Consider the following 6,132-nt stretch of genomic DNA (forward strand, 5'->3'; position numbering starts at 1 on the left):
AGCTTTCCATCCAGGGGCCTGTGGGGATGGAGCTCAGTCCAGTGGCTGATTTAGGAGTGTGCCACGGTTTCTGGGGCACTCCTCTGTATACGCACCCACTGCTTTAAGTCCATACTGACGTTAGCAATCATAGAGCCACAGGGTGAGCGTTGCTGATCTGCCTAAAAGCTATCCCTGCCTGGCACTGAAGCCAGCACAAGCAGGCACGGTGTGGCACCGTTCCCCAGGATCACCGTGGGCCAATTACAAAATCACCAAGTTAGTTACGTGCTCCGAGAGCTTTCGGGAAGATGCAGCAGAGTGCAAACAATTCTACTTATGCATCACAAAAATACTTCGTCTCCTCACGCTGAGGCTTATTCTGGTCTCATTACACCCCACCAAATTGTACCAGAGTGTGAAACTGGCAGCGTTTGGATGTCCAAGTACTGGGGTGGCCATGGACTGGTATGCCAGACCTCAGCTGTTCAAGGCAGTTCCCTCAGAGCCAAGAGGTCACCACTGACCCGCAGCAGCGAAGCTGTTCTCGGTACGAACGCGTGTCCATGCCGAGTGCTGCGTGTCCGTGTCTACCTCGGCTGTACCCCAGGTCCCTCCTGTCCTGAACGCACGTGGGACCTTTCTAGTCTCAGCTAGAAATGAATGGAAGAAGACAGATAATTCACATTTTATGTGTAAAGCTGAAACAACCAGTGCATATATTTTTTTATCATGAAATAAGTAGCTTTCTTGCAGATTTCTCACAGACACGCAAACTGTTGATAACCTTTAATTACCCGTCATACTTAATATATGTTCCTACGCATCAGGCTCCTTTCTCCCTTTTCTTCCTTTCAGTAACACTAAAGATTATTGCTGTTCAACTTTTTGCTGGTGTATATTGGTTTATGTTGTTAAAATGTCAGGTTTGTCTCACTGGCATGATTTTGTAGTATTAATGTTACCATTTGGCTACACAACTGTATATTCCCCATGCTGCTGCGAGAGTCACAATTCTCATCCTTTTCTTTCTTTTAATTCCTTGGTACATGAAACACGTGACTCAGATAAAAATCTCTTCCAACTTTTTGTTGTTTTGCTTAACAGACAGCGAAGTTCTGGTTTAAATAGTTCAAATGAGATAACTTATAATCTAGGTTTTGAGAATTTTTTACTTTACTAGCTAACGATCCTGAGATCAGCCCATGAAATACGCCGTGTAAGAAAGCAACCATTATAATAGAGCACTATATATGGTTTTGATCTCATTAGAAATAGATGTTTTGAAGGGATCATTGTGTCTTTTCTAATCAATACTTTTGTTAGAAAAGAGGTGTTTAGTCCAGCAGAAATCTACCATCTAGTTCTGTTACTGTATTCCCTTGCTTGTATTTTAAAATTAAATTTCATTTAATTTTCTGCACAGTGCATAAAGATGTGTAACCAGAACTTGATCTCGTTTGAAGATTGTGTCTGTGTTTGGTTCCATGCTGTACTTAATTATAAATTTCTTTCTTCAGAGACTGTTCTTACTCCACAAATACTCTTTAGTGTTAAAGTGTAAGAAGACATTGTCCTTATATTCCTTAACTAATGGGTTATTAATAAAATATTTTAAAAAAAGGGTAGAATTTGTCTCACAATTCAGTCTGTTACAGCTCTTACCGCGAGAGAAAGTTGTTGTGGAAAAGGCTGATCCTGCAGCTGTGCTTGGAGTGGTTGGACACTGGGAAATTTGCCGTTAGGCGCTGGGCCGTACCCGGCCCCTCAAAACACGGAGAGGATGGCCGGAGAGCTCTCTGCTGGCGTGAGTTTGCTGGAGACGGACTTGCAAGGTGTCGGCTTGGCTGCTGCTGTGCCTCGTGGTGCGGGGGAACCTGCATGTGCATTTCTTAACAGCTCCAATCCAGCCTCCTGCTTACCTGCATCGCTTCTGGATGGATCTGAACTGCAGCTGGCAGAGCGGGGACTGCCTGGTGGAACATGTCCCACGGCCAGGTTGTACCTCGCTGGCGGGAGCAGGAGCCGGGATTCACGGTCCTGCCAGCACAGTGCCTGAGCTCATAACCGCGGAGGTTGGGAATGTGGTGGTGGGTACCTGCTTCCTTAGACGTCACTTCAGGGATTTCAGGCGTGGGCAGAATTTGGGTTCTTTAGGTATTCCTTGATTTCTTATTCCTCAGTTTCAAATGGATTCCTGTAAGAAAAAGAAAGGAAAAAAAAAAATGTCCCAATTGCATGCTTTGTCTTGCTGGGAAACTTTTTAATGTCAAAACCAAGCAGAAGCATCTCGCAAACGAATGGTGAGACTTCTGTCGGATGGCACGCAGGGCTGAACGCTCAGTGGCTTGCGTCCAGCAAGAAGTGGCGAGAGGATATCTGGCAGTGCCCGAGGACACACTATTAACCTCCCATGCATCTCCCTTTCTTCCTAGGGTGCATTCCCTACTTGAGTAGATAGCTTCCATTATTACTTTATGCTGCCAGGACTACAGAGCCATAAAATCTCATTTTATCTGCATTACAGCGGTAATAAATCTGCACTTAGCATAGTGTTCTCTGATAGTGGTTAAAGGGAACTGGGTCAGACTGCGTAATTCTGATGAGTCTTTCTCCTAATGACAGGTAACCCCACAAATGAGCAAGGAAGGACCTGAGGGGACGGGGGGGGGTGATGGGTGACCACAAATCCCATTTCCAGCTCTCAGTTTGCAGCATGAGACGCTGGTGGGAGGCTGCCGAGAGGGGACACAGTGGGGTGGCTGCAAACAGGGCAGCGTGTGGGTGAACAGAGCAGAGGGACGGACGCAGCAGTTACAGGGGAGCCGGGACCATGGAGAAGTGATGATAGAAGTGAGGCATTTGTTTGCGTTTCTTTCTCGTGCCAGCTTTTATCACCCCGGTAGGCTATGCTGTGGTACAGCTGGCAGTGTTACTACAGCGGGTTTCGCTCTCACGTGGTCTCGGGTAACTCAGTGAGGTACAAGTGCCCGGTGCTGCGTGTTGCCCAGCTCAACCCTCTGGGTAAAAAACACAGCGTGAGGTGATGAGCTGCGCGATGCAGCGTGAGGCGGCCAGGGATGCTCCACGGGTGCTCAGCGGACACCAGTGGTGCAAACTGCATCGCGGGGGGACTCCTGACCTCCTCCCCTCCAGCAAAGCACTGGAGCGGCAGTTACACCAGCAAAGTCAGACCTCTCTGATTCGCACGGCAGGTACAATCGTGGGTTCCATCATTCGCACTGGCTCCCCACACTCATTTCCACTGATGCCAAAACCACTGGATCAGTGGGACAATTATTTTCAATTAACGGAGAACACACAGCTCCTCCTCAGCCAGGCAGCTAACTGCCAGGACGTGTCCCCTCGGTGTGGTGACAAGTGCTGGCCCCTGCCACCACGACACCTGTGTCCTTGTACAGCCAAAAGTGGAGGGAAAAGGGTGTCTGCTGGGGAAAGCAGCTTCCAGGAGCACATCCCAGGGCTGTCCCACCAGGGCGGGGATGGCTTTCAGCTCCGTGCCTTGAGGTGGGTGCCACGATTTTGGCTCCCCTCCCTGTTGCTCGCTGACCATGAAACAGATGTTAGAACCCCGCGTGTCTGTACCTAAGTGGAAAGCTCCCAGGCTGTTAGCAGACAGGGAAACCACAATTACACATAGAATAATAAATGGAGTGAATTCAGACAAGTTAATCTCCCACTTCATCTGCTGAAACTGCTAATGGTGTCTTGGGGACCTCAGTTTGCAGTTAATTGGTGTAAATCAGGAGCACTATTGGAGCTGATGGAAATTCACTGTGTGAAGGGCGAGGGGTGAGCGACACCCTCTGAGGCTGATGCTCGTGGAGGACAGCCTTGCAGAGAGGGAGGAGAGATGGACGGACAGACCCCGTGCTCCTTTGCGGGAGGGAGGACGGAGCGATGGAGCCCACCACTGCTCTGCAGGGAAGGGGTTTGGAGCCTCAGTTCGGGCTGGGCACTGTAGCTTCTGTAACCCCGCTGCTTTTCAAAAGGCTCCAATTTCTGCTCGTAGTGTGATAAGCAAATTCCTGCCTCCTATACAAAGCAACTTTTTTAAACCCTTTTTTAAGAGGAGCACAGAAAAACATGAGTGCTCTGGATTCCTGCTCTCAGGTGGCTCTAAGAGCCCAAAACCTGCCTTTTTCTTTAAAAATCTCATGGCTTTTCATAAGTCCCATTGTTTGGCAGGACCACCCGCCCCTGTGATTTTTGAATGTGACACCAGCGATGTCACCAGTGTCATTTGCAACACATGAGGCTGAACTTGGTGATGCCCCAAACACGTAGCTACACCCCCCCGGCTCCTGGGTCCTGCCACTGCCACCCCAGCCATCGCCTGTGCACAGGAGCGAAAGAACCCCAAATCGTGGTTCCTTGGGAAAACGAGCCCTTTAAAACACACTGTGCTTCATTTCCCTTGGCATTATTAATTCCCACAAGCCCTCCTCGGTGCTGAGATGGCTGGGGAAGGGGAGCAGGGCTGGTGCCAAAAGGTCAGGGACAGCACAGAAATTCAGATGTTACCGAGAGGCTGACGGAGCCAGAGCAAATTCTTCCCCGGCTGAAAGCCACCTCGTACAGCTCAGCCCTCCACTAAATGAGGGAGGCTTTAATGTGGAGCAGATGTAGTGACGTCTTCTTTCCTCGTTAGCCAACTCCAACACGCTCAGGGTGCACCATCCAGGGGAGTCACACATCGCTTGTCTTTACAACGGGTTTTTCACCAGGTTTCTGGGCACAGTTACAGGATTTAGTAACCCAGTCCATCAAGCTCTGTTTTTATAAATGAGTTAGGATCCACTTTCATTTTTTTTAGTTGTTTTTTCCCCAAACACACACCACAAAAGACTTTGAGCTGTCATTGAAGACATGAGTTTTACTGCGGCTGATGATGACAGGGAGTTGTGTTTGCAAAGAACGTGGGCCAAGGGACTGGGCAGGATCAGATATAAGGGTCTCTCTGAGGGTGAGCTGGTTGGTCTAACATCTGTGTGACTGACCTGGGTGAGTCACCTCATGATGGCATTTAAAATAAAGAGCATTGGGACCAGCCAAACTTTTCTTCGCTCCTGTCCCCTGGGACTTCCCAAAGGTGGGATCCCCTCGTGGTCATGGCTCTGCGATCCCAACATTGCCAAGACTGGGTCCCTTTGAGCCGTGACAGGCAGGAGAGAGGCCCTCGGGCAGATAGCGAGGAGACTTCTTCCCATATTGTTACCACAAGCTCGGGAAGGCAGGTCTGGCGCTGGCTGCCATCCACCAGGCATGGTGGGGCCGGGCAGTCCGGGCTGGACCCCTGGAGGGCTTTCCTGCTCTGGGGGTCCACAGAGCCCTGCGGGCCAGGCCTGGGGGAGGCCGTCAGGGGGCATCAGGGAGGAGAGACCCGTAAGGGGGATCTGGTCAGGGGGGAAATGTGAGCAGGCACTGCTGAGGGGGAGCCCTGTAAAGTGGAACCGGTGAGAGGAGACCTTTGAGGGGGCTCTGGTAAGAGGGTGTCGTGGTTTGGGGGCTCCAGTGAGGGGAGACCCGTGAGGGTGCCCCAGTGAGGGGAGACCTGAGGCAGCTCTGGTGAGCGGAGACCCGTGACAGGGCTCTGGCGACAGGGCTCTGTTGAGGGGAAACCCATGAGGAGGAGCCCTGTGAAGGGGCTCTGGTGAAGGCTTCGGTGAGGGGAGGCCTACGAGGCTGCCCCAGCGCGTGAAGACCTATGAGGGGGCCCTGGTGAGGGGAGACCCGTGAAGTGGAACTGGTGATGGGAGACCTGTGAGTGGGCTCTGGTGAGAGGGTGTCATAGCCTGATGAGGGGTGACCCCTGAGAGGGCTCTGGTGAGGGGAGATCTGTGACAGGGCTCTGGTGACAGGGCTCCGTTGAGGTGAACCCCATGAGAGGGCTCCGGTGAGGGGAGACCCGTGAGGAGGAACCCTGTAAGGGGGCCGCGGTGAGGGGAGCCCTGTAAAGGGAGCCCCGTGAAGTGGAACCGGTGAGGAGAGACCTGTGAGGCTGCCCCGGTGAGGGGAGACCCGTGAGAGGGCTCCGGTGAGGGGAGCCCCGGTGAGGGTCCGGCCACAGTCCCCGCAGATCCCAGGCGCGGCGCTCGCTGAGCAGCCCCGCACGGGGACCGCCTTTCCCTC

The sequence above is a fragment of the Charadrius vociferus genome, unplaced genomic scaffold, assembly GCF_000708025.1.
Source record: "Charadrius vociferus isolate BGI_N301 unplaced genomic scaffold, ASM70802v2 scaffold190, whole genome shotgun sequence".
Classification (NCBI taxonomy): domain Eukaryota; kingdom Metazoa; phylum Chordata; class Aves; order Charadriiformes; family Charadriidae; genus Charadrius; species Charadrius vociferus.